This window comes from Cnephaeus nilssonii (assembly GCF_951640355.1).
Source record: "Cnephaeus nilssonii genome assembly, chromosome: 21".
Classification (NCBI taxonomy): Eukaryota; Metazoa; Chordata; class Mammalia; order Chiroptera; family Vespertilionidae; genus Cnephaeus; species Cnephaeus nilssonii.
This window is the reverse complement of record NC_137092.1, coordinates 28,713,487-28,741,484: the sequence shown is the minus strand read 5'-3', so window position 1 is coordinate 28,741,484 and position 27,998 is coordinate 28,713,487. Positions and strand designations below refer to the sequence as shown.

Below are 27,998 nucleotides of genomic sequence, written 5' to 3'. Positions count from 1 at the left end.
CAGGAGTGTCTCTGACCCACGGCTCTTGATGATACATCATCTATCGGATTTAGCAAACTGTGAGCTCTCTAGAGAGAGACGGTGGTTTCTGTAATAATTGTAAGATGATAAAACATCTTATAAAAGTGGCCGTTGGCTTTCTTCAGGCAAAGGAGAAAGAGACTTCTGTATGAAAACAGACTAAAAAGACTAGGACCCCTTAGTTGCAAAAGTCAAGGCCTTGGGGTACCATGGCAGTAAATCTATAAAAGGCACGGATCTGGATAGGATAATGTCACACCTACTTAATAGTCCCAGGAAGACATGGTTCATTGTCCCTCATAGAAGCATGAAGCAGCTTTTCCAGGACAGATAAAAAGAAACGAGCTAAATGAAAGCCAGAGCTTGAAATCCAAGAAATGATGTAGGATGAAAATATAAAGAAACAGAAAAAAAGGGTTTTAAAAACTTTCATAGAGTCTTGTTTGAAGGGAAGTTGGAGTAGTCAGGCTTATGTTCGTCACCTGCAAGGGCAAGATCTTGAGCAGAAAAGACATATTCTTTGCTGAGAAACTCATATTTCTAACAAGTATTTGCATGCAGGTCACTGTGCTGGGTACTATTTCCAAAATCATCAGTCTATTCCAATGGAAGAAATTTCTTATATTCTTATGGAAATTTCATTAGGAGGCTGATCCACTCAGTAACAAAAAGATTAAGACTGCAAACGCAGCAAGATGGGAAGGAAGGGGTAGTGTTAAAGATCCATACTGTCCTAATTTATCTGGAAATATTACCTTATTCCTTTTTTTTTTTTTTTTTTTTTTTACAAATTGCTTTATGATTATAACCTTACTCTATGCTTCATAGCATCTCTATTGGGTTTGACTTCTCTCAGTTTAACCGCATTTCTCCGATGAGGAATCAGACCAAGAATAATTAGTTAAGCTCAAGGTCACGTAAATGAATGAGTGGTCAGGTGAGATCCAGGTCTCCACTCGCCTGTTGGCCAACTCTGACTTGAATTCCCCCCCTGTGCACTGGGTCTAAGATGGCTGTGCTCTCGACCAGCTCAGCACCTAGCGTGCCATGTTCCAGGGAAGTGCAGTGTCATTTTGATGAACCTATGAGATGCATTGAAGCTGTTAGGAACAGTTGAGAGATCACAGACAAGATCACCTGTTTTGGCCACTAACTCTTCAATCCTCAGCACTGTGCTCGGCCCTCCCACCCTTTCCTCCTGCCCCACCTCCCACAGTGCATCTCAAAGAACATCCACACACACAAAAGAGAATCACAGAGCCGTATGAAGAAGGCGCAGGCAAGTCCAAAACTCCAGGCTCTGTAACCGTTTTGAACACGCACTTTTGATAGTCTCTCCAGTTTAATTGGAAGAGTGAGATTTAGAACCAAGCAAAGTCAGGTGAACATAGCACTGGAACTCAAAATGAGTATGGTCCTCCTCTCTATTTCTTCTCTTCCTGTCGGTCACTGTCACCTGGTCTATAGGCAGGCCAGCTCTCATCTCAGCTGGCCAGCTCTACCTGAAGTATATGGAAGTCTGACAAAAAACCCAGGTTAAAGCTTCAAATGCAAGTTTACCTCCCTCCAAACCCTCCCTCTTCCTTTCAAATTGAGACATTTGTTTAAATCCAACCCTTCCTTCCAGTGGATAGAGACACTGTGGGCTCTTATTTGGATTCCAGGAAAGAGATAAGATTGTGGGGACTCGTCGATTATTGGAGTTTTCTCCCCCACAATTACAAGAGCAGCATCAATTTAAAAATAAATGTGAATGCTATAACAGTATTCACCTAAGAGGAAGAGACCAAGTCCAGATTTAATACCTTAAAGCAGGCCTTTTAACTTAATGGATAGTCTGTAAAAGCAGAATTTTCATAGCATCTCAGAGGTTCATTTGGGACTGAGTTACTCAAGAGAATTCCCCCCAACCACCAGCACCCCCTAGCCCACAAAGGTCACCTGTTCTCTGTCACCTCAGTCACTCCTGACATTTGTGCCTCCTGGACAGACAGCCACCCCTTCTGTCTGCCCAGGCAGCAGTCTTTACGTGACACCCTTAATGGACTTGGTTGTCATTTTATAGATGGGAAAAATAGGACAAAAGACAGCACATAAAGAGATAAAGTTCACAGTTTTCCCCAGAGAGCCAATGGGATTCAACTAGGACAACTATTCTCCCTACATCTCTTCCTCCAAGAGAACCCAACTCCCAATCTCTTCACGTGTAATTACAGGTTCAGTCATGGGATTGGTGAGCCTTTTTGAATACTTTGCCCAAGGTAGCAATTTTGCAATCCACCGTAGCTGAAGTAAGTATAGGCCTAAGCTCGCTCCAACCTCCTTCTCGCTCCTCCATCCAGCCCCACGTCCCCACTTGGGTGAAAACACTTTGCATATAAACAAACTCCTCTCAAAGACACCTCAACCTTGACATTGCTTTCTCCCTTTTCCAAACTTGCTTCCTTTTAAAACACCTCGCGCTCTGCCATGCTCCCACATGAGGCCCAATTATCAGAATAATAATTAACAGGCCCTCATTATTTCGGATCAAACAATGCCCCCCATAATGAAGCCAAGAATAGCCAATGTGATCCCTTAAAATGGGGCGTGAGTTTCCTTACACCTTGGGGCGTCTAAGCCACTGAAACCATTAGGCACCGAGCTGCCCATAACGGCCGGGATAACATTGAGTCAAGGACAGTTAATGGGTGCCAGAGCACAGACCAAAGTGCTCCAAGCATGTCAGTCAAGACTAACCGGAGGCTAAAACATCAAAATGCAGGTTGGAGTTTTGACATTCCTGCAGGCTCTGAACGCCTCGCCAGTAAATTTTTAAAGTCAATATCCCCCTTATGCTCATGAACACTCTTCTGTCTGATGCGTGGGACTAATGTGGATCTGATTGAACTGTGACTAAAGTAGGACTTTAAAGGCAGCTTTGAATGTGTGGGGGGCGGAAAGGTTGGTGTTTTTTTTTTTTTCCTGTGTGTGTTTTCTCTCTCTTTTTTTTTTCTTCCCCAGAAATGACTGTGATAATAATGAAGACCATGTACACAGATTATCACAGGCTGTGTCTTTCGACTTCAAGGTTATGTGATTAGAAAATTAGAAAAGCGACAAGATTAGAAAAACCGCAGAACATTTTGAAAGAAAGCTTTTTTACAAATTATCTGTGTGCAGGATTTACACAGAATCTGATAGATGGATCTTCTCATGTTTGGAAATGGATAAATGCAGCAATGCAAATAGGAAGAACTGCTTTGGGGCCTACTCCTGGCAGAAGTTCAAAACCCATATTAAGTATTCTAATGCGCTGAATGCCTGTTACTTATATGTGTTTTTTAAATTGCCATGTACATACATAATGCAAAATATAACCATTTTGTAAATAAAAGCTAAAAATAACAATGAGATCATTGTTTCTCGAGATGCATGACTTTCCCCAGAATTGGAACAAAACCTTCACCTCCCTACCCTTTCTCTTCTCAACACCAAGGCACCGATCAGGAAGGCCAGTCAGAACCAGGTGTGGGTGGTGGTCACCATCCTGCAGGTGGTAGCTCAAGGGGTGATAGCCATTTTGAAACTCAAGTTACAGCTTCATTCCTCCTTAAGTAAGGGGGACAATGACATTTTCCCGTAGCCAAACCCAGGCTGGTCTAAATAAAAACACCATTTAAAAACCCACTCCTTTGGCTTTGCTTGTCTGATGACACGGATGTATTTCTGAAATGTAGAAGCAGGTGGCTCTGTAAGTAAAGTTTGGGTAGAGGCTAACCTGTGTCTGAGGGCCCCTTCTCAGAGTCCTTTCCACACCTAGAAGATGATTGTTCTGCTTGCAGAATAGATCCTGAAGCCTCTAAAGTGTCCATGACTATACATAAAGGCATAAATGACAGTCATGTCATGATGACCTTTAACCTACTTAATGGAAACTTTTAAGTAGCATCCTGAAATTCTTAGCATCACTGGCACCTGATTTTGACCTCCCAGATATTAAAATATAAATAGGCCACCGATGCACTCCTGGATCAAACTTGGATCTTCCAGAGCTCTCTGCTGGTGATGCCAGCAAGGTTTGGGTATGAAGGGCATCCTAGTTAAAGCACACCAGTTGTCCTTGGTACCTGATGTTTTGATTTTTAAAAATCTATTACTTAGAACATGATCTAAATTTTTGAAATTTTGTTATTCAAGTCAATATTCTAGTATGTATATGCACACATGTGTGCACATATGTACATAGACACAGTGTAGTTGTACTTTCAAAAATTTAGAAATGTATCTACCTATCTATCTAAAATAAAATCTCAAATAATGCATCCCACAAGTTTTCTGTCTTTGTGGGTATTCACAGAAGCACCTCCATGAAATTTGGAACTGTGTTTCACTCATTCACTCAACCAGTATTAATTAAGCACCTATTACGTCACAAGAGTGATTTTTTAAATGCTTGAGACAGATCAGTGAACAAAACAGACTAAGATCCTAGACCTTATGGAGCTTACATTCTTGTGGAGGAGACAGAAAAATACCAAAACTAATTGCATCATATGCAAGAAGATGGTAAGCGCTCTGGAAAATATACTAGGAGAGAGTAAGAGGAATCGGAGATGCCCAGAGTAGAGGGGGGACAGACAGGCTATCCTGAGACAGTCACATGGAGGCATCTAAGTTAGCCACGCAGGTACATGGGGGAGGAGCCTCTGGGAAGCAGAACAGCCGAGAAAAAGTCTGTGGATATCTGGAGTGTTTTCAGAGTAGAAAGGAGGCCAGGCCCAGCTGGCATGGCTCAGTGGTTGAGCGTCAGCCTATGAATCAGAAGGTCACAGTTCAATTGCTGATCAGGGCGCATGCCCAGGTTTCAGGCTCCACTGTACTTTATTATTACATTTTTTTTGGAATGTAATAAGTAGTCCCTGAAGATATTCCAGGAGAAAGGGGTTCCAAAATCAAATAAGTCCTCATTTAGCAGATTCACAGATCACAACCCACGTGTGAAAGTCTCAGAGAAATTACCCAGGAAATGACATGTTTTACCTGAGCATTTTGAGAATTTACCCAAGCACACAGCCATTTCTTTTTCCCACTCCCGCATACTTTTGCCACATTTCAGACAGCATATTCTATAGAACATACATTGAGAAAAGATGACCCGTATGAGTTGGCAACCAGTGGCCTCCAGAATGACAACCCCCCAGGTCCCCAACCCTGCCATTTCTGGACCACTCTGAATTCAGGTCATCTTCTCCATTGGGTGGAATAAAATCCACTGCCTTGAAATTTCTGCCTACAGACCCTAGTTTTACCTTGGGACCATATAGAATACTCTTGGGCTAGGAAGGACTGCAGGATTTTTAATCATATAGAATTCAGTCTGGCTTCATCACTTAATTACTAGCTGGGCAATTACTAAGACTCTGAATTTTAGTTTCCTTGTCTAAATCATCTGCCTTGTAAGGTCCTCCAATTAAGACTTGCCTCTCCAAAAGCCCTGGTCCAGATGGTTTCACGGGGAAATTTCACCAAACATTCAATGAAGAACTAACACCTATCCTCCTCAAACTATTGCAAAAAATTCAAGAGGAAGGAACACTTCCAAGGTCTTTCTATTAGGCCAGCATTATCCTAATTCCCAAATCAGATAAAGACACTACAAAGAAAGAGAATTACAGGCCAATACCCTGGATGAACATAGATGCTAAAATCCTCAACAAAATATTAGCAAATCGGATCCAGCAATACATTAAACAGATCACACACCATGGTCAAGTGGGATTTATTCCAGGGATGCAAGACTGGTACAATAATCGCAAATCAATAAATGTGATACATCACATAAACAGATTGCTAGACAAAAACATGATCTTATCAATTGATACAGAAAAAGAATTCAACAAAATCCAACACCCTTTTGTGATAAAAACTCTCAGCAAGGTGGTAACAGAGGGATCATAATAAAAGCCATACATGACAAACCTACAGCCAACATCATACTCAATGGGCAAAAAACTAAAACATTTCCCTTAAGAACAGGAACAAGACAGGGATGCCCACTTTCACCACTCCTGTTCTACATAGTACTGGAAGTGCTAGCCATTGTGATCAGATAAGAAGAAGATATAAAAGGCATCCAAATTGGAAAGGAGGAAGGAAAACTCTCATTCACAGATGACATGATATTGTACATAGAAAACCCTAAAGACTCCATCAAAAAACTACTAGATTTAATAAATGAATTCAGCAACATAGTAGGATAAAAAATTAACACCTAGAAATCTATGGCATTTTTATACTCCAACTAGAGGCACAAAATTCATGCACGGGGGCGGGGGGTGTCCCTCAGCCCAGCCTACACCCTCTCTAATCTGGGACCCCATGAGGAATATCCGACTGCCCGTTTAGGCCTAAATGGGCAGTCAGACATCTCTTTCACAATCCAGGACTGCTGGCTCCCAACTGCTCACCTGCCTGCCTTCCTGATTGCCCCTAACCGCTTCTGCCTGCCAGCCTGATCACCCCCTAACCACTCAATTGCCAGCCTGATTGATGCCTAACTGCTCCCCTGCCAGCCTGTTTGCCCCTAACTGTCCTCCCTTGCAGGCCTGGTCACCCCCAACTGCTCTCCCCTGCAGACCTGGGTCCCCCCCAACCGCCCTTACCTGCAGGCCCGGTCACCCCCAACTTCCCTCCTCTGCCGGCCTGGTCACCCCTAACTACCCTCCCCTGCTGGCCTGATCGCCCACAACTGCCCTCCCTTGCAGGCCTGGTCCCTCCCAACTGCCCTCCCTTGCAGGCCTGGTCCCTCCCAACTGCCCTCCCCTGCTGGCCATCTTTTATCCACATGGGGGCAGCCATCTTGTATATTGGAGTGATGATCAATCTGCATATTACTCTATTATTAGATAGGATAGAGGCCTGGTGTATGGGTGGGGGCCATCTGGTTTGCCCTGAAGGGTGTCCCGGATCAGAGTGGGGGTTCCCTTGGGGCATGGGACAGCCTGGGTGAGGGGCCTGTGGTGATTTGCAGGCTGGCTACGCCCCCCGGCAACCCAAGTGGAGGCCCTGGCATCTGGGATTTATTTATCTTCTATAATTGAAACTTTGTAGCCTTGAGTGGAGGCTTGGGCCCGCCAGGGTGTGTGGAAAGCTTGGCTTCCTCCATTTCCAGGGAAACCCAAGCCTCCCTCCTGCTAGCTCTGTGGCTGCAGCCATCTTGGTTGGGGTTAATTTGCATACTCGCTCCTGATTGGATGGTGGGCGTGGCTGGTGGTGTAGCAGAGTGATGGTTAATTTGCATATTACTCTTTTATTAGATAGGATAATGAAATCTCAGAAAGAGAAACTAAAAAACAATCCCATTTACCTTTGCAACAAAAAAAAAAAGTAATATACTTAGGAATAAATTTAACTAAGGAGGTAAAAGAGATAGAAGATATAAACAAGTGGAAGAATATACAGTATTCATGGATTGGTAGAATCAACATCATTAAAGTATCCACACTACCCAAAGCAATCTATAGATTCAATGCAGTCCCTATTAAAATACTAACAGCATATTTCACAGATCTAGAACAAACACTCCAAAAATGTATATGGAACCAAACAAACAAACAAAAAAAACCGAATAGTCACAGCAATCTTGAGAAAGAAGAACAAAGTTGGAGGAATCACAATACCAGATATCAAGTTATATTATAAAGCCACTGTACTCAAAACAGCCTTGTACTGGCCCCAAGAACAGGCATGTAGATCAACAGAACAGAACAGAGAGAGAGCCCAGAAATTGACCCAAGCCATTATGCTCATTTAATATTTGACAAAGGAGGCAAGAGCATGCAATGTAGTAAGGACAGTCTCTTCAATAAATGGTGTTGGGAAAATTGGACAGATACATAGAAAAAAATGAAACTCTACCACCAACTTACACCATACACAAGAATAAACTCAAAATGGATAAAAGACTTAAATGTAAGACGCAAAAACCATAAAAATCTTAGAAGAAACCATAGGTAGCCAAATCTCAGACATGTCTTGTAGCACTATGTGTGCCGATACATCTCCTAGGACAAAGGAAACAAAAGGGAAAATAAACAAATTGGGCTGCATCAAAATAAAAAGATTCTACACATAAAAAGGAACCATCAAAAAAATGACAAAAGGGCCCACTACATGGGAGAACATATTTGCCAATGATACATCCAATAAGGGGGTAATTTCCAAAACATACAGGGAACTCATACAACTTAACAAAAGGCAGACAATCCAATCAAAAAATGGGCAAAGGACCTAAATAGACACTTCTCCAAAGTGGACATATGGAAGGCCCAGAGAGATATGAAAAAATGCTCTAAGTCACTAACCATCCAAGAAATGCAAATCAAAATGACAATGAGGTATAACCTCACACCTGTCAGAATGGCTATCATCAACAAATCAACAAAGGACAAGTGCTGGTGAGGATGTAGAGAAAAGGGAAGCCTCGTGCACTGCTGGTGGGAATGCAGACTGGTGCAGCCACTGTGGAAAATAGTATGGAGTTTCCTCAAAAAAACTAAAAATGGAACTCCCATTTGACCCAGTGATCCCACTTCTAGGAATATATCCCAAGAAATACCAATCAGAAAGGATATATGCACCCCTATGTTCATAGCAGCGCAATTTACAATAGCTAAGATTTGGAAACAGTCTAAGTGCCCATCAGCAGATGAGTGGATTAGAAAACTGTGGTACATCTGCACAATGGAATACTGTGCTGCTGTAAAAAAGAAAGAACTCTTACTATTTGCAACAGCATGGATGGACATGGAGAGCATTATGCTAAACGAAATAAGCCAGTAGGAGAAAGATAAATATCACATGATCTCACTCATTTGTGGAATCTAATGAACAACATAAACTGATGAACAAAAATAGATCTAGAGACATAAAAGCATTGAACAGACTGTCAAACCTCAGAGGGAAGAGAGGGAAGGCTAGGAGGTGGGAAGAAATTAACCGAAGAACTTGTAGGCATATATGCATAACCCATGGACACAGATAATAGTGTGGTGAAGGCCTAGGGCAGGGGAGTAGGGGGTGGGCCAGAAGAGGTCAATGGGGGGAAAAGAGGGGACATATGTAATACTTTCAACAATAAAGATGGGGGGAAAAAAAAAGACTTTCCTCTCTAGCGCTTCCACGTAAGTGTTTCCCCTACATCCTCAAACACCTGTCCTGAATCCTGGACTGGAGTTCAGGCTTTATTTGCTTCCTGTTCTCCTGGGTGGCGCCATTCTTAATAACCAAGCTTTCTCTACTGCAATTCTCCATGTTTAGTGTTTGGCTCTGTAGAGCCCCGGGTTCGAACTCTTTCTACTCTGTAACAACGTGGAAGTCCTTATTGCAGGCGCATCTCCTGTGCTTTGGTAGGTCTGTCTGTTAGGAAAGGCATCCCTCACTGTGTCTATCATGCCTTCCTCCTGGTTCTCTCCTCTGGAACCACACAGAACAATTTTTATCCTGTTCTATCTCAAATTGGTCTCACTCCACCATTTATTTCTTTGCAACAAGTGAGCAGATCTGAAGGAGCCATCTGAGGATTCCAGCTTCCAGAAGGTTCCTCTTCTTTCCTCAGCAACTGGAGTGCACCATACAGTTTGACAGGGCAACTTCCCTTGGTTTTCTCTTTTAAATAAAAATGTTCTATTATGATCACATTCATCAAGTATAGTTCTACTAGGCAGGCTTGTTAGGTGGTGACCAGCCCTTTACTAGGAGAGAGTTCTGGCTGGGGTGGTCTTTAAGCCCAACCTCAAGTCAGCATTAGCTGCTGCTTAGAAAAAGGTTGCAAAACACCATCCCTAATGATTTAACAGCTTGTTCCCCAAAACACATTAACCTAGGGAGCTTTTAAATATGAAGAAATAATTACACCAACTCAGTATTGTCCTTCTTCAAAATTACATCACATCAGGGCTCCACTAGGTAAATTAATTTAGTAAAAGAACACACGTCTTCTAAAAATGAAAAACTGTACCCAGTGAAATGTTATTTCCAGTTGATGGCAGGAGGGTGGACAGAGGGGAAGGAAGAATTAATGAAAATATTCTACTTTCCCAAATGAACACTTTGAGTGGCCTTACCCCAGCCAAATTAATTCACTATTATTTGCATTTCTAACTTGTTTTTATCATCTCCAAACCAGTTGGGGTCAGATTGGGATTGGGGGGACTGGAAGATGCCTTGGGAACAATATGCTCTAGCCCAACCACAAGAGTCTGCATAAGCCTAGAACATAGAAGCCCATAGAATCCCCAAACGCTGTGGGTCTGCATTTGGTCGGGGCGGACAGGAATGGCTTTGCCTCTACTTGAAGAGGAATTAAGATTTGGGGACAAGAAAAAAATAGCCTTCTAAGAGTCTATAACATCATCTCAAATTCCACCATTAAATATTTTGGAGACTTGTTGAAATTTTAAGTAGATAAGGATATCTGGGTCATTTACACTTGAATGAAAGTGAGTTTAATGGAATCTCCTCTCCAGCCCAAACAAGACCCTGGGCAATTTCAGGCCACAGGGCATGTAGTGGGAAGGGCCTTGCAGGAAGGAAATGGAGAGGCACACTTCACACAGCTTCGTCCCAGCCAAGGCTAAAAGGGCAACTCTGGGACTCCCAGGTCTGCTGGCCTCCTGGGGAGAACCCTGTCCACCTCCAGCCCCTGCTGTAAAGTGGGGCAGAGCGGACCTCAGAGACAGCCTAGGCCTGGGGGGACACTGAGAGCGCTGACCAAGCAAATGGGGAGCCACTGGGCCTGCTTGAGCTGGAGCAGATTTTTGTGGAATCAGTCGCTACCCAGTAGCTCTTGGGTGCCATGAGACTTCATTTTTTCCATTGCTGTTTCCTTTGCTACAAAGAATCTCTCTGCCTTTTGGCCACCTTTTGAAGTTACCGGCAGGGCGTAGCTGCATATCCGTACTTTTATAGGCTTCCTAATGACCTGCTTAATTATTTGCTTTCTTTAGGGCTAGATTTGCAGCTGATAGGCCCTGGGAGTCTGGGCTCTGAAGCAGTCTGGTCTCCCTGATGAGTCCAGCAGAGTTCCAGGCATCTTCATCACTGAATTCCAAGAGACTGTCTCCCTGGGGCACCCAGGCTTGAGCGTGAAGCTTTATTTGTGTTTTATTTATTCATTAGATTGGCAGAGGCCTTCTCTCCAGGGAGCTCTAGGTGCCCAACATGAAATTAGCATCTACATTTCCCAACAAAGTTGACTGATTTGGAATCCTCTGCAGCCTTCCCTGTGTTCTGAGGTTTAAACAGAGCTGGAAACCAAGAACACTTAAATGACAAAAGCCTACCAACTTTTCCACCCATGCTCTTGGCAGAAATTGCTATTGCAGTATAGATGGGGTTTTTTCCTTCTGAGTATGGACACAGTCTCTGAATTTTTCTTAATATAGTGTTCAAGGCAGCAACTGGGATCTGTCCAAGATGTTTGAGTTGGGATCTCTCTGCCATTCTTCATCTCAATCCTTCACATTTCCAAAGCCACTGGGAAGTGGTGACAAACCCTTTCTTAGATTTCTCTGTGGAGTAGAGAGCTGGCCAGAGTCCACTTTGGATATTCACTCTCCAGAGGGTGTCTTAAGAGTGTATTTGGTAAAATACACACTAACGTTAAATCTGTGAATGCGTTTCTTGGACTTTCTTTTAATCCTCACGTGTTTGCATCTAACATGCCTAGGGCAGTGTCTGGCATAACAGGCACTAAATCAAATGTGTATCAATTAGCTGTGATGAGCATGGGGGGTTCATTCAACTTTTTTTTTTTCCCTTGCTGTAGCCCACTTACTTCTTTACCTCAAAATTAGATTATGTAGAAATCCAGGTCTACATAAAAACAGAGCTTCCCTGAATTCTTGACTATTTAATTCTTATTTTATCAGGAGCTCCAAGAGAATAAATTTCATTGAAAGTGGCATTTCTTGTCTCCCTCCCTGCTTCCTCCTCTGTCTCTGTGCATTGTTATGGATTCTATTTTCTGGTTGAATTTGACACCTAATAGTCATCAGCTGATTGCATCCAATTAGCAGCCATTATATTCTTCAGTTACGTTCTGTTTGGACATGAGTTTATTGATCTGGTAAGATTTCATTCTTCAGAAACATAAACAACATGCCATTTAATTCAGCCTCAGTGCTGTCTCTAAGCACCAGGAAACAGGCATTTAAAGAGGCAGTGTAAGGGAGGGAGAGGATGAGGGAGGAAGGCTATCTATTACCTCTTTCGAAGAAGAGGGGGAAGACACCGGGTTAAACCTTGATCACTATCATTTCACCTTTGGACTTTTATTAAAACTGTTTGACAGAGATGTGTTGGCAGATGGAGTAGGAAGATAAATGGGCCTGTGTGAATAGGTTTAATATCAAAAGTGGAGAGGAGACACGGCACATTTTCCCATCCAGAAATTGTTCACGTCCACAAGATTTGCAGGTTGCTGCTGGTGATCCTGTCTGGCTCAGGGGGCCAAAAGGTGAACATGATTGAGGTACCTTTTGCTATGAATATTTCACAGCCTGAGTATCCCTTTTTCACTTGGGGCTGTGTGCTGACTGAGGGCTTCTTCAGGATGAGTCCTCAGTTGACTGATGAATACAAAACGCCTCTCTGAACAAAAGGCATTCAAGATTCGCTGAAGACAAGACAACCTACTTTGGTTTCTGTGTCTGGTACCGGGGTATCAGCGGAGATAAAACACTGAGTGACAGGGAAGCGAAATACAGAATAACACAATCTATTGTTCTCCCATTGACTGTAAGTATAATGGGAAAGTTAGCGAGTCACCGTAATGTCAGGGACCGCTGTGAACTTGGGAGAACTCAAGGATCAGAAAGTAACATGAAACAAGGAGGGAAATGCAGATAATATTGGGTTACTGAACACTCTCAAATTGTACTGAAACGCATCCCATCCCTTTGGAGGGGGCATGTTTTTGACAAGGAAGACAATGGGAAGGAACTGGCAGCTGTAACAATATCACCATTTTCTTTTACTACGGGCCGTAATGTGAACTTCTTAGAAGACACCTTCTTTCACCACGGCTTTGTTGTACAGTCTATTGAGGAGCCCAGAGACCAAAGTCGCTGCCTTGTTCCGGGGCCCGTCTAAAACCAAGGAACCTGGCTCTGCCAGCCAACGCCAGCTGCTCTGCTGTGAATTACGGAGCAGGTTTGCAGCCCAGGGTGGAGGAAAGGAACTGAGAGGGAATGCGAGAAGCAGAGAGGGAACAGGCAGGGTGAAGAATTTGGAGCAAGGGAGTGAAAGAGTAGGAGGGAAAAAAATGAAGGTGGTGGAGGAAAAGAAATGGAATTTTCATAGTGGGAAGAGACTGTGTATACCATTCCCAGGTCTGAGTAAAGTTCCCCTCCAACACAATCAAACAAAACAACAAAAAAAGAACTGAATCACCTTTGGAGTGATTTTCTTGGAGCCAGAAATCTACTCTCAGATTAACTATTTTCTGGGGGGAAAATTTAGCTAATGCTTAGTAACATTTTTAAAATCTGTGACATTCCTGCACTAAAACATCCTTTCCCAAACACACGCAATGAGGAAAACACCTACTTACAACTCATAAGAATGCTGATGAAGGCTATGAACTCTCTCTTGTAGAAAAATGAACATACAGATATCTAATTTTGCACACAAACTCTGCGTTCACACACTCCCAAAGTCCATTTACTATAAACCTCTCAGAATTCCACAGACATAGGTTCAGAATTGCTATTCCAGAGTGTCTAACAAACACCTGGCATGGAATAAGTGCTGAATAAACTCTTACAGCTTTGAATTATGCAATATTCTGGTCAACTGAATATTCTAGTTCGCTAAAGTGTACCGCGTGTGCCTTCACTACTGATTGTCAAGGGACTAGAGATAAGTACAATGTTTTCAATATCAAAAGCATACTCATTGCAATAAAAACCTTTATGGTTTTGGATGATCCAGAAGGCAGATTTTCATGACTGCACGCCCCCTTTTCATAGTAGATGAAAAGCCCAACTGTTGTTAAAATTAATCTCGGGTCAGATGGACCATTACTGAGCTTTAGGCTTGTTTATATATAAAATATTATTTCTTTCCAATGTCATCTCTTAACTAGGTATATGAAGGTTTTTTTAGGTGTCTGGATTCAATTTGGCAGTTTCTTAAACTCCAGTCTATGACTGATATATACTAGTATATATTTCCTGAAGGAGGAAATTCTAGAATTCACCATGCTACTGCTAAAACCTTTCTTGAGACAGTTCATTTAGGAAGACTGGTTCCCATGGGACCCACCTCTTGGAGTTAGTTGAGTGTGTTAAAGATATTTATTTCCAGACAAATTGGCGTATAAATATGAACCAGCCCGTGAAAGGCAGTCCATCAGACAAATCTTGAGGGAACTATTCTTTCTACTTTAGGGACTCATGTTATGAAAGATCTAATAGGTAGCTCCTATTCCTACCACCAGCTTTGTGTATTTTAGCTAACACTGAATGTGACCATTCCTCCTAACTTACTTAATACACCAGTCCCCAAGGGCTTATAAACCCTTAATTGGACAGTTAATATTAGGACATTAAGAAGATTGACACAGGGAGAGAGGCTTTATAACCATGAGGGACATTTTATTGGCTGAGGCTTTCTGAAAGCACCATTTTAATTATCTCTCGAGTAGTTTCCCTTGTCCTATCAGCCATCAAGAGGTAAGAGACGAGATGAAGAGTTAGCCACGTTGAATAAGCGTGGACTTCATGCTCCAAGTCTTCATTAAAGAAGAACTTATTGGAATGAATGAAGAAGATGAAGCTGTAGTCAGGGTAACAGGAAATAAAAATACAAAAGTCCACTGAAGGACTTTAAATCCTCATGCAAGCCTCTTGTTTCAAGTGCATTGTTTAAAGTGTCCTGAAACATTGCAATTTTCTCTTTATTTCTGGAAATTTTAGTTGCTGTTAGCTTCTGACTACTACTTACACTAAAATCCTTTAGAAAACACGCAAAGGCTGTGTTCTTCAGGGGGAGAAGAACAGGGAATCTGTTCTGTGGTGTTTGTAGGAGATGGAGCCATCACTGGCTGGGAAGCTGGCAAGCATGAATACCAGTACTCAGGGTGGGGAAGAGTTGGTGTGAGACCAGCAAGTTGGTCACTAGAAGACAGTCTACGGCAAAGAATGCTCCAGCTCACCACGGTTCCCAACCCCTCCATGGCGGTCACTTCTCCCCACCTCCCAGACCTAGGTCTGAAACGCTTCATAGGTCGGATGAACCTCAGACTCAGCCAGCAGCTGCTGTCAGAACAGGAAGTTGGGTGAGACCAACCCGAGACGCCTATTAAATCGAGAAAACCTCCCAAAGGGGCTCAAGGTCTTTATAGCAAGAACATCTTGCTTCTGGATTTAATACAGAATTGGAGAATGTGAGTGTCAGGCACAAGGGCTGCCAAAGAGCCCAGAGGGAAGAAGCTCTAATGTGAGTTCCAGCCCCGGCCCTTCCACCCAGACCCCTTCCCCAGCGGAAGTGCATCTGGCGCTTCCTGACCGAATCATTTTAGCACTTTCCTTCCTGCAGCTCTTCTGCTTATCTTGACTATCATTCCAGAAGGCTTTACAGTCCCTCCTTGGAGCAACGATACCCTGAGAGATTGGGGAAACTTCGGGGGGGGGACTATAAAGAGATGAATCAGCACACTTGATGGGGTTGATGGCAACGCGGGCCAACTGGCAGAGCTTCTTCTGATTGAGGGAGATGTGCGGTTGTCCTTCACCTTCTTGGTCTCATCTGGTTGTTGGTGAGGACTTAGTTTCCATCATGCATCCCAACACATCCCAAAATTGGAATGCCAGCTCCTCCACTCACCTCCCTGGACCTCCATCTCCCTTTCTTTCCTTTCCCACCTTGCTGACTGACATTTACTGAATAGTTACTCAAGGGGCGAGCACTGTTAGAAGCACTTTACATACATTAACTCACGTAATCCTCACAACAACCTTATGTAGATTAGAATTTGTGAGCCCCATTCTACAGATGAAGACACCGAGGCACAGAAAGTCTGAGTAACTTACCCCAAGTCACACAGGTAGCAGATGACGGAGCAGGGGTTTGAATCCAAGTAGTCAGCCTCTACCCTCCATGTTCTGATTCTGCTTTGCCTTGCTTCTGTAGGATTAAGTGAGAGATAAATAAATCTATAGATAAATATCCTATTATACACTTATAAAACATACAGAAATCAGAAATTACACAGAAGAAATGATAAAAATACATACATTCAAATAATTATCCCTACTCTTCAAGAGACTATCTTGCTCACTCTACATTGTAGACCACTGAGAAGCTCACATTATTCTATCTGGCCCACAAAGACTGAAGAGAGCGCGCTGACCATCAGATTACCTCACTTCATCATAATGATTTACTCCTTATCCCTTCAGTCCAGGTTCTAATCCATGGAGTCTGAACCGGGAAGGAAGACCCTATTCTCCCTTACACGGGAGTAAATGAACAGCTGTATTACCCTGTAACTACACCACATCTGGCTAAACCCAGCCAAGCCAAATGGCATTAGGCTGGCTGCTAACTTCTGGGGCCTTCTGTCCCCAGGAGACTCTGGGTGAGGGAGTGGTACCAAGAGGGGGATGCTGCCTTAGGCTTCCTCATTCAAAGATGGAGCTGTGACAGGGGCTCCCTGTAGCTTAGTCTCCCAAACCCCATGGCACACTCAGGCATGATCTCCCCTTCTCCCTGAAGCACCTTCCCACTCCTGGACCACCCTGGCCACTCAGGAGGGAGGCACTGTGCAGAAGCCAGAGAAGGGAGGTAGGGGAAGGCTGCCCCACAGGGCTGAAGGGCAGCTGTTTATATTATAATTAAGGTTTCACAGCATAAACTGAAATGTAGCTCGACTATTCCAACAAGGCACTGGAGGTAATTACACTGCTAGAGGCGGACTCCCCTGCCAATTATTTCCCTCCCTAATTGAATAACTTAGGCCACATTGTAGTGAGGCAGGCAAAGGGAGAGGCTACTTTCAAATATGGATGTTCCTTCAGAGGCCTCCAAACAGCTCAAAGCTGAACACACCCTTTTCCTAACCTCCTTAGAGGATAACATGGTATAGAGGATAAGAATGCAGTTCCTGGACTCCCAGTATTTACTGGCTTGGGCAGATTACTTAAACTCTGTGAGGGTTCCCTCATCTATAAAATGGGTCTAATTGAAGTACAGACTTCATAGCACTGTTGTGGGGATTAAGTACATATAATAATCCCGGCACACAGAACACATTGAATGCAGCCGAGTGGGCACCTGTAGAGGAGCAGGTCCTTTTATCTTTCCTGAACAGATAGGTAAACTGAGGCAGAAAGCACACCTAGTCTCACATGGAATAGCACTAGATAAAATGATGCTTTCTTGGCTCAAAAGGAGTGATCTCCTTTGAGTTATAGAGGAAATGGCCTCCCCCAAGAAAGTTGGATGGATCTTTAAGATATATAGACCCTGGAGGGAAAACCAAGATCGGGGAGTAGGTAAATACCGGTACAGCCTCCTACAACCACATCAAAATTACAACAAAAATACAAGACAACCATCATTCAGAACCACCTAAAATCTGGCTGAATGGAAGTCCTACAACTAGAGAAGTAAAGAAGAAAGCACATTAAGACTGATAGGTGGGGTGGAGGTGCAGAATGGGCTGGTCCGACACCCACGTGCGGCATGTTTTTAATCGGGAGTGACATCTCTGCTGTGGAGTCCTCCCTGGGGAGCAAGGGTCTCAGTCCCAAACCAGACCCCCAGCCCAGGGTTCCAGAGCTGGGAAGAGAAGTCCCCATAACTTTGGGCTGTAAAAGCCAGCGGGGACTATGTCTGAGTGACATGGAGGCTGCTGGAAACCCAGGCAGTACTCTTAAAAGGCCAGCACATGGACTTATACAGTCCCACTTCCTCTGAGCTCCAGTGCTGGGCAGCAGCTTTGGGGGATCCAGGGATACACAGAGAGGAACTAGATTGTCTGGCATTGGAGCAGGAACTCAGGGGTGGCTTTCTCCCAGAGTGGGGTGCTCACAGGTATCATTGTTCCTATTCTGGGACTTTCCCTATTGCAGAACTAACTGGCAGACATACCTGAGTTTCATCAGCATGGCCCACACTATTTGCTCTGCCCTGGTGATTCGCTGAGACCCCACCCCATACAATTTGCAGCCCCACCCAAGCTGTTTGCAGTGGCTTTTCCATATGAATGGCCTGTCCTGGCTCAGGCTTCACACTTTGCTAAAATCTCTCAAACAAGCACCAGCTGGTGTCAGCATGTCCCAAACCTATCCATAAAAGGCCCAAGACCTGGCACTAGCACAGCCTGCCTTGCTTCATAGCTGGGCCTCGCCTGGGCACTTCTGAGCCCAATATAAGAAGGAGCCATTTGAAGATCTCTCTGTAGCTCCTGCCAGGTGGCCCCAGGCAGTGGCTGACCGTGCACCTCCCAGGAGGCCCCAGAGCCAGTGCACTCAGTGGGCAACTTTAAACCATACCAGATTACAACTCTACACATCCACAAGCAACACACTCAAGGGGCAGACTCAGTGAGTACCAAAGCCCCACTGAAGCAAGTCCTGCTCCATTGGGGTGTTTCCTGCATAGCAACTCTCCCACTGTAGTTGCAGCTGGTCCTCATAGCCAATTGGCCTGAAGGTCAATTCCTCCCAGTGAATGCCAACAGCAATCAAGGCTCAACTACAATAAGACTGTGCACACAGCCCACACAGGAGTGCACCTAGAGTGCCCAGCATGGGTGACTGGGGAGGCTGAGCCACTGTGCCCTACAGGATAACTACTACGCAGGGCCACTGCACCAATTCCAGGAAACATAGCAGCCACCTAATACATAGAAACAATCACGGGGAAGCAGCCAAAATGTGGGGACAAAGAAACATGTCACAAATGAAAGAAATGAAATGGAAGCAAGCAAACTACTGGATACAGAGTTCAAAACAATGGTTATAAGGTCACTCAAGGATTTAATGAGAGCTTCAAGGGACTTGGTAAGACTGTCAAGGATCTTAATGAACATTTCAAAGACATGAAAAAGGACAAGTCAGAAATTAAGCATACACTAACTGAAATAAAGGATAATTTATAGGGATTCAACAGTAGAGTAGACGATTCCAAGAATCAAATCAATGATTTGGAATGTGATGAAGAAAAAAATACCCAATCAGAAGAGGAAAAAAAAGAATTAAAAAATATGAAGATAGTGTAAGGAGCCTCTGGAACAACTTCAAGCACACCAACATTTGCATTATGAGGGTGCCAGAAGGAGAAAAGAGAGAGAGCAAGATACTGAAAACTTATTTGAAGAAATAATGACAAAAACTTCCCCCACATGGTGAAAGAAATAGACTTACAAGAAGTCCAAGAAGCACAGAGAACCCCAAACAAGAGGAACCCAAAGAGGACCACACCAAGACACATCATAATTAAAATGCCAAGAGTTAAAGACAAAGAAAATCTTAAAGCAGCAAGTGAAAAACAGTCAGTTACCTACAACGAAGCTCCCATATGACTGTCAGCTGATTTCTCAACAGAAACTTTGCAGGCCAAAAGGGAATGGCAAGAAAATTTCAAAGTGATCAAAAGCAAGGACCTACAACCAAGATTACTCTACCCAGCAAAATTATCATTTAGCAGTGAAGGTCAGATAATGAGTTTCACAAACAAGAAAAAGCTAAAAGAGTTCATCACCACCAAACCAGTATTACATGAAATGTTTAATGGTATTTTTTAAGAAGAGGAAGAAGAAAAACAAAGATAAAAAATATGAACAATAAAATGGCACTAAATACATCTCTATCAACAATTGAATCTAAAAATCAAAATAAACGAACAAGGAATCTAATGAACAAAATAAACTGATGAATCAGAGGCATGGAAACCTGGAACAGACTGACAAATTTCAGAGGGAAGGGGGGAGGGAGGGTGGGAAGAGATTAACCAAGATCTTATATGCATATATGCATTACCTATGGACACAGACAATAGGTCTTAATGAGCATTTCAAAGACATGAAAAAGGACTAGTCAGAAATTAAGCATACACTAACTGAAATAAAGAATAATTTATAGGGATTCAACAGTAGAGTAGATGATTCCAAGCAAAGGCCTGGGGCAGAGCGGGAACCTGGTGGAGGGAGAAAATGGGGGGGAAAGAAGGGATATTCGTAATACTCTCAACAATAAAGATTTTTTTTTAATTAAAGAAGATATAAATAAAAGGAAACATCCCCTCCTCTACCACCCCACAGAAAAAAAAAAAAGATATACAGTCCCTGAAAGGGTTCACCACTCTCCCCTTCTCAGGATTCACACAAAGTACTAGTACCAAAGTACACGCTGTACCCTGGTACCTACCCAGTCCGAGGGCAAGCCCATGATTAATGGCACATATATTTGTAGGGTGCTTTCTCTATTAACATTTTTTAAAATATATTTTATTGATTTTTTTATAGAGAGGAAGGGAGAGGGATAGAGAGCCAGAAACATCAATGAGAGAGAAACACCGACCAGCCGCCTCCTGCACAACCCCCACCGGGGATGTGCCCGCAACCAAGGCACATGCCCTTAACCGGAATCGAACCTGGGACCCCTCAGTCCGCAGACCGATGCTCCATCCACTGAGCCAAACCGGTTTCGGCTCTATTAACATTTTATTCTACTTTGCATCCATTATTTCCATTGACCCTCACCTGGAAAAGAAAAGCATCACTTCTAGTTGACAAATGAGAAGCTGGAGCCCGAGAGAGATTAAATGAATCACATAAGCTCAACCAAGGACTAAATCCAGTTCTTCTGCCTCCAGTTTCCCCCACTGCTCCACAGGGTGAGGGTCAATTCCCTCCCAGAGTTAACCACACACTCCCTTCCCAATGTCTAACCCCTTGGCCATTGACATCACAGTGTTTGAAACATCTCAAAAGCCAGAGATAGGAATTCTCAAAATTTGGGGTGCATATGAGTCTTTTGAAGAACATGTTTAAAAATGCAGGTTCTGTGGCCATACTCCCAAGTGTTCTGATTCCCTGGGTCTAAGAGGGGGGTCCAGGAGACTGAAGTTTAGCAATTTAACAAAGTTTCCAGGTATTTCTGATTTCAGTGGTTCAAGGATCAGGCTCCGAGAAACACTAAAAAAAGAACCAAGGATGAACAGCAGGGGCCTCTGAAACTCCACCTTGTGGCCTCAGTTCATTGCCTTAAATTTTCTGAACTTCAGTTTCCTTAAATGCGAATGCAGATAATACTATTTACCTTAGAGGGGTTTTGTGACAATTAAATGAGATGGTGCATGGAAGGTGCTGAGTACAACGCCTGGTACATAGAAAGTGCTCGGTCATGTTAGTAATTGCAAGCATTACTGCTGCTGTTGTCATTAATATTGAAATACAGCCAAGCCCAGTGTAACTCATGGGGTAAATGACGATAGCTAATACCTTATCATTTGGAATCATTAAATTTATAGAAAATTGGGATATAAAAGAAACCTAAATGGGATTTGATAAATTTAAATCAGTTTTAATGAGCGGCTCACTTAGCTGCCTTGGTGAGGGGCTATTGGTAGATAAACTACTGTTTGGACAAACAGGAGTTGTTCTCTAATTGGCAGACACTGGTTAGGAAAGGGAGGCCCTTGATGGATGTGCCGAGAGGTGCTTCTTGAGAACTGGCTTTAAATTGATGTGGTCTGCACACAACAATCAACAGCAGACACCACTTATGTGGACGAGGATGGTAGACCGCATGCCCAGTCATGCCCAATTCCTCCTAACTCTCCTCTGTTCTCCAGGAGTTTTCACTGGGTGACTTGGGCCAATGTCTGGTGGTGCCCTCTGTGTCCTCTGACCACTCAGTAGCATTTGACGCAGTATATACTCTGGCTCTCCTCCTTCTATATTTAGTTTCCAGGGACCACAAGTGCCTGGTTTTCTTCCTAATCCCAGGACACTCCTTGGCTCTGTCATCCTCCTCTTCCAAATGCCTAATAGTTGGAGTAAGTAGGGGCTCAGTCCTTGGACCTCTTCTTTATTAATGTATCTCCCTTTGTCATTTCTCTCATTCGTGGACTTAAATATCAGGTTGAATCTTAAGAAACATCTGATATTCAATCTTTTTCAAGTACAAAAATGGCGATTTCAATGCTATGTCTATGCTAACTCCCAAATTCATGTCTCCATCCCCAGACCTCTCCTGAAGCTCCAGCCTCACTTACCCAACTGCCTAACCGACACCTCCACTTGGATGTCTAGAAAGCATCTGCAGGTTAACACAGGCAGTTCAGAGTGCAATTCTAGGTTTCCCTGCCAGGTTTGCTCCCCTTCCAGTCTTCCCACCAGCTTAGGACAACTTCCAGTTGTAGAGACCAAAAATCTTACAGTCTTCCTAGCCTCTTCTTTCTATCACACGCTACAGAAGTCAGTCTGTTAGCTCTAACCAGACTTCTCACATCCCCACTTTATCATCCTATAGTTGTTGCTTAGATTAGTGTAACAGCATCCTAACTGGTTTTTGCTTTGCCCCTTGGGCCCCCTATATTCTGTTCTCTGTTCTGCAGTCACCATGACCTTTCTAAAGTGTAATTCATGCCATGCCACTCTTCCAACCTCAAATCCTCCAAAGTCTTCCCATCATATTCACGATAAAATTTAAACTCCCTACCGTACCTATTTTCTGACCCTTGACTGCCATTGTAATCTTAATGTTCCTCACCTTCTTCACTCAACTGTAAGTCAAGCCTTTGTACCTCCTATTTCCTGCCTCTAACACCCTCACTCCACTCATTCAAGTTTCTATTTAGATATCACTTCCCCTGAAAAGGCTTTCCCAGACCATCCCATTCTCAGGCAATACTTATCTCTTCACCCTGCATAACTTCATATACTTACCACATGATAGTATCCTATCTAATAAAAGAGTAATATGCAAATTGACCGTACTCCCGCTACACCCTCAAGCCACGCCCACCAGCCAATCAGGAGTGAGTAGGCAAATAACCCAATCAAGATGGCTGCGGCCACAGAGAGAGCAGGAGGCATGGGTTGCCCCTGGCAATGGAGGAAGCCAAGCTTTCCGCCTGCCTTGGCGGGCCCAAGCCTCCGCTCAAGGCTACAAAGTTTCAATTATAGAAGATAAATAAATCCCAGATACCAGGGCCTCTGCTTGGGTCGCCGGGGGCGTGCCCAGCCTGCAAACCACCACAGGCCCCTCGCCCAGGCCGCCCCATGCCCCAAGGGAACCCCCACCCTGATCCGGGACACCCTTCAGGGCAAACCAGCCTGCCCCCACCTGTGCACCAGGCCTCTATCCTGTCTAATCCTATCTAATAAAAGGATGATATGCAAATTAACCATCACTCCAACACAAGATGGCTGCCCCCATGTGGTCAAAGATGACTGCCCCCATGTTGACACAAGATGGCCACCACAAGATGGCCAGCAGGGAAGGGCAGTTGGGAGGGACTAGGCCTGCAAAGGAGGGCAGTTGGGGGCAATCAAGCCTGCAAGGGAGGGCAGTTAGGGGTGACCAGGCCTGCAGGGGAGGGAAGTTAGGGGCAAACAGGCTGGCAGGGGAGTGGTGAGGGGGTGATCGGACTGGCAGGCAGAAGCGGTTAGGGGCAATCAGGAAGGCAGGCAGGTGAGCAGTTGGGAGCCAGCAGTCCTGGATTGTGAGAGGGATGTCCGACTGCCCTTTTAGGCCCGATCCCAGTAGGGGATCCCAGATTAGAGAGGGTGCAGGCTGGGCTGAGAGACACACACCCCCGTGCACGAATTTCATGCACCGGGTCTCTAGTATTATATAATCATGTGTTTATGTGTTAGTTGTCTATCACCCAACTAGAAGCTAAATTCTCTGAGACCAAGGATTGTTGGTGGCTTGGTCAGTGCTCTATCCTAGTGTCTGGCCCACAGTAGATGCTAATAACTATTTGTTAAATGAATGACTGGATTGATGAATGAATGTGCCAGGTCCTCAGCTCTATACCCTTTGAGAGCTTGATGGTTGACAACCTGAGCCAACAATTTAATAATGATGTGGGTTAGGATTGTGCAGCAATGTGATTTTGTAATTCTTAGAACATTTTCCTTAAATATGATCAATGCTACCTCCTTCTCCCAGAACAAGGGATTAGTTTCTCTCCTTTCATTCTATGTATCCAAAACGTGAAGACGTGAAGACTTAGTTTTTCATGCGGTGACTATGACATCTTTCATCTTTGGTGCTGGCTGTCACAACCACACACACACACACACACACCAATAATGATAAAAACAATCACAGGCTTTTACTGAGATCTTATGATGTACCAAACACTATTCTAAACTTTTTACATATATTATCTCATTTAGATGAACTAGCAATCCTATAAGGCAGGTACAAATTGAATCTCCACGTTCAAATGAGGAAACAGAGGTACAAAAGGGACTATGTAGTTTTTCAAAGCTGGTAAGAGAAAAGGTCAAATGCCTCTGAGATTTTTAGTTTTATAAAAGATCTCTTATGAGTTACTAACCACAGAAAGCTTCACTCTCACCGTCACAGCCGTCCAGATTTAGCTCAGATTGTTCAAAACTCTGAAGAACCCCATGTAGACAAAGGCATACAAACATGAAGGCCATCCTATGTGGCAGTGAGAAAGACCCTAGGTATCCACAACAACTAAGGGGAAGTGATTCCATCAAAAGTGTGACCAAGTTGGCGACACAGGGAAGATCTGTTCCTTCATTTACCCCGTAAGAGCCCTCTGCACCCCTCACAGCCAACCCTCTCTCCCAGCCCAGTTGAAGGACACCCTCAAGTGAACAACCAGAATCTATCTAGCAATTAATTTACCCCCCACCTCCCTTGTTAGCTCAGCTCCATCCGGTAAGCAGGACTCCTGATGCCACGGGTTCTCAACCCCCTCACCTGACAGGTAACACCTAAAGAAAAATGCCGAAGATTAAGATGGCAACCAGCAAGAAGGTAGGGAGGGAGAGAGTGTGAGAGAGTAAGGAAGCGATAGAGGAGTGTGGGGATGTGTGTGGTGTGTGTGTGTATGAGCTAAGGACAGTTAGATCCTGCAGGTCTTCCAAGGGGCTGCCAAACTGGGCAGTCTTAGACGGTGAAATCCTGCTGCCACCGTGGACACTCCGGGGTTGGCCAGCGCGGGAACAGAGACCATGCCATCTTGAAAAACAGAACTGCTTGAGACTAGGATCCTAGCCTCAGCACTACCCAATATGGTCAAACTGGGACCCTACAGCCACTAGGGACAAAGACCTGTGACCACAGCTACAGACCCACAGACACCAAGAATCCAGACATCCCAGCTGCAGATTTCTGTGAGTCACAGAGCCCATCCCTCTCCCCTCAGGCTCCCTGCAGAGCCATAGGAACTGCTAGACCCACCCCTCACACAGGGTTGCAGCTCCGCTATGGGAATTTGAGCCTGGGCATGCACTCAAACACTGGGAATCTGTTCCCCGCAACGCAATTGGGCAACCAAACCCCACGCCCACGCAGGGTGGCAGTGCCACCTGACTTTGATTCTGGGCAAGCGCACATGGAAGTCTGTTTTCTGCAGTGCAGGAGCGGACGTCCTGCTTATACAGTGCGACTGTGCAACCCGGTCCCCCAAGCAGACCGGGGACCATGATTCCCCATGCAAGAGGCAGCACTGAGCACCAGTGACTTGACTCTGTTTCTCATCGCGTGTGCCTGGGATCCCTGATTCCCAGTGCATTTACACTAAGAGCCAGTGACTCCAATTCTTGGTGCATGCACACACAGGGATCCTGATTCTCGGTGCAAGGCCGCACCAAGCAACAGAGACTCTGATTCTTGATTCTTGGTGTGGGCACAGGGGGACTCTGACTCCTGGCATGCGCTAGGGGACTCTGATTTTTGACACAAGCCAGCGGGGTCTCTTTTTCAGTGCAGCGCAGGCAGGGTCCCTGATTCTAGGTGTATACACAAGGCCACACTGAGTGCTGGTGACTCTGATCCTGGGCGAGCATGGCTCCCACCAACCCACGGCAGCCACACGTCTTGGTGTCGGAGCTCTTCCGTGACACTCAGGTGGTGCAAAGCTCCCACTGCACATGGCCCAGGCCCACGCCCTCGCAACTCAACGTTTGAACCTTCTGATGATAGTTAGAATGGGGAGACAACGAAATAACCCTCAGAGGAAAGAAAATGAGGAATCATCAAGAAAGGAAGTAAGTAAAACGGAAGAATGCAACATGACAAAAAAATAATTCACAGTAATGGTCGTACAGTTCATACACTGGATGGGTGATAAAATCAACAACCAATGCAAAAATCAGGAAGAAATCAAAAGTGATATAGCTACAATCAAAAACACCATGGAAGGTTTCAACAGTAGACTAGAAGAAGCAGAGGACCGAATTAGTGAGTTAGATAAGTTAGAGAAACAAGCACAATCTGAACAGCAACTGGAGAAAAAAAATTAAAAGCAGGAGGAGAGCCTAAGGGAGCTTTGGGACAACACAAAACAAAGTAACATACATATAATACGGCTGCCAGAAGGACAAGAAGAGCAGCAAGGATTAGAAAATTTATTTGAAGAAATAATGACAGAAAACTTCCCTGATATGGGGAAGAAAAAAGTTACACAAGTACAGAGAGCCCCAAGCAAGATGAATCACAAAAGGCCCACACCAAGACACATCATAATTACAATGGCAAATGTTAACAACAAAGAGAGAATCTTAAAGGCTGCAAGAGAGAGACAGAGAGTTACCTACAAAGGATCCCCCATCAGATTATCAAATGATTTCTCAACAGAAACACATCCAGCTAAAAGGGAATGGAAGGAGGTATACAAAGTGATGCAAAGCAAAGGACTGAATCCAAGAACTCTCTATCCAGCAAGACTATCAATCAAAATTGAAGGTGAAATCAGGAGTTTCACAGACAAAAAAAGGCTAAGGAAGTTTATCACTACCAAGCCAGCAATGCAAGAAATGCTAAAGGGAATGCTGTAAAAAGAAGAAATAGAAAGGGAGGAAGGAACACATGCATAAAGTACAGAAATGGCTACAAACAAGTACCTATCAATAATAACATTAAATGTAAATGGATTAAATGCTCCAATCAAAAGACATTGAGTGAGTGAATGGATAAGAAAACATGACCCATATATATGCTGTTTACAGGAGACCCACCTCAGAACAAGGGACTCACACAGACTGAAAGTGAAATGATGGAAAAATATCTATCAGGAAAACAGAAATGAAAAAAAAGCTGGGGTAGCCATACTTATATCTGACAAAATAGACCTCAAAGTGAAGACCATAACAAGAGACAAGAAAGGCCACTTCATAATTCTAAAGGGGGATCGATACAACAAAAGGATATAACTCTGGTAAACATTTATGCACCCAATGCAGGAGCATCCAAATAGATAAAAAAACTTCTGAAAGATATCAGGGGAGAGATTGACAGCAACACAATCATAGTAGGAGACTTTAATACCCCATTAACATCACTGGATAAATCCTCTAGACAAAAATTAAAAAAGAAACATCAATCCTAAATGACTCACTAGATCAGATGGACTTAATCGACATCTTTAGAACATTCCACCCCCAAACTACAGAGTATACATTCTTCTCAAGCACACATGTGACATTTTCAAAGATAGACCACATATTGGGACACAGGCAAAGTCTCTCCAAATTCAAGAGGATTGAAATCATATCAAGCATCTCCTCAGATCACAATGGCATAAAATTAGAAATCAACTACAGTAAAAACAATCACAAAAATTTAAACTCTTGGAGGATGAATAGCACACTATTAAACAATGAGTGGATTACCAAAGAGATCAAAGAAGAAATAAAACACATCCTGAAAACAAATGACAATGAAAACACAATAATCCAAAATCTTTGGGACACAGTTAAAGCAGACCTGAGA

General features: G+C 43.8%; 1 protein-coding gene and 1 long non-coding RNA gene across 3 annotated transcripts in view; one reads left to right on the top strand and one right to left on the bottom strand.

Moving 5' to 3' along the window:
* RPS6KC1 (ribosomal protein S6 kinase C1) overlaps positions 1-3,230 on the top strand; it is a 503,192-nt gene extending 499,962 nt beyond the window's left edge. Inside the window, exon 20 of one of the 2 annotated variants that reach the window (XR_013812996.1) lies at positions 3,025-3,230. The gene's annotated coding sequence lies outside the window, so the exon portion shown is untranslated. The remainder of the gene's footprint in view (positions 1-3,024) is intronic. The other variant, XR_013812997.1, reaches the window with a different exon arrangement.
* LOC307093672 overlaps positions 1-16,178 on the bottom strand; it is a 44,738-nt gene extending 28,560 nt beyond the window's left edge. The window contains exon 1 of the long non-coding RNA XR_013813000.1: positions 16,098-16,178. This is a non-coding gene — a long non-coding RNA (uncharacterized lncRNA). The remainder of the gene's footprint in view (positions 1-16,097) is intronic.
* Between the last annotated feature and the right edge of the window lie 11,820 nt (positions 16,179-27,998).